The sequence below is a fragment of the Sesamum indicum genome, linkage group LG1 (assembly GCF_000512975.1).
Source record: "Sesamum indicum cultivar Zhongzhi No. 13 linkage group LG1, S_indicum_v1.0, whole genome shotgun sequence".
Classification (NCBI taxonomy): Eukaryota; Viridiplantae; Streptophyta; class Magnoliopsida; order Lamiales; family Pedaliaceae; genus Sesamum; species Sesamum indicum.
In genome coordinates this window covers 15,599,991-15,601,021 of record NC_026145.1, presented here as the reverse complement: position 1 = coordinate 15,601,021, position 1,031 = coordinate 15,599,991, and the positions used below count along the sequence as shown (strand labels likewise).

Sequence of the window (1,031 nt, the reverse complement as noted above, 5' to 3'; positions counted from 1 at the left end):
GGCCAGCCGATAGATTATGTCAATTGTGGTATTGTCCCTAAAAGCATTAGTTGCCGTCCGTTTTGTGCCTGCCAGTTCCATGTTTATACAACAGATTCATCTAAATGTTCTCAGAATCTAAACCTTTTACCTGGTTGGAGCGTGAACATTGTACTTGTGTTGATGGAAATTCTGTTCTTCAGATCTTCTGATATTCTGTTAATAGTTGTAAGTTGCCAATTAGGTCACATGACAGCTTCGTTATGCTGGAAAATTTTCAAAGGATGGTTATACAACAGAGTCCGTTAATTGTTCTCAAGATCGACACTACAAAGCCAATTTAAGTTTAGGTGTCAAATGATGTTTGATAATATCGGTTAATTGTATCCTGTTCGGTCCTTGTGGATTTCAGAATGCTCTTCAATCCTATTATGCTCCGAGTATATATGTAGCATCAATAGTATTTGATAATATCCGATTGCATTGCTGATTTCATCATGTATCTGCCATAGGGGGATACCGTCGGCAATAGTATCTTATTTTGGTGATTGCCACACTTGTCATGTAAAGAAATATTTCAAGAGGTTCATTGTAATGCATTCATCTCATATTGCTTGACAATATTCCATCATGCCGCATTCGATATAAAACAATATTTACCAATATCATAGGTATACTGTAATTCTTAATTATGACTAGTGTGGAGAAGATGAGTACAAACTTGGTGCTTGTTGCTTTTCAGATTTTCTGATATTCTTGACTTGTTTCTGCAGGTTTAATGGAGAAGGGTACATCTTTCACACCTCGTTCATATTTCAGGATCATTGTGCCACCACCTCCTTTTTGTTACTTTGTGTAATGCCTACATTTAGTTTGTAAATAGTTTTATTAGTGCACATTAACGTTAAAAATATTTAGTAGTTCTGATAAGTTATTCTTTTTATTTTCTTTTTTTTTAAATTAAAAAAATTAGATTATATACACACATCCAGTGTGTTCCATCGGCTTGTACTAATTATTAAAGGTGAGAGCCCTAAAATCTTTTAAACAGA

The 1,031-nt window shown here is 34.3% G+C and overlaps 1 protein-coding gene across 3 annotated transcripts in view; it reads left to right on the top strand.

Annotated features, from left to right (window-relative positions):
* LOC105169144 (lariat debranching enzyme) overlaps positions 1-1,031 on the top strand; it is a 13,933-nt gene extending 12,902 nt beyond the window's left edge. For 2 of the 3 annotated variants that reach the window (XM_011089454.2, XM_011089463.2), the window contains exon 11: positions 753-1,031. The gene's annotated coding sequence lies outside the window, so the exon portion shown is untranslated. Of the gene's footprint in view, positions 29-752 lie in introns of all 3 variants that reach the window. The other variant, XR_848391.2, reaches the window with a different exon arrangement.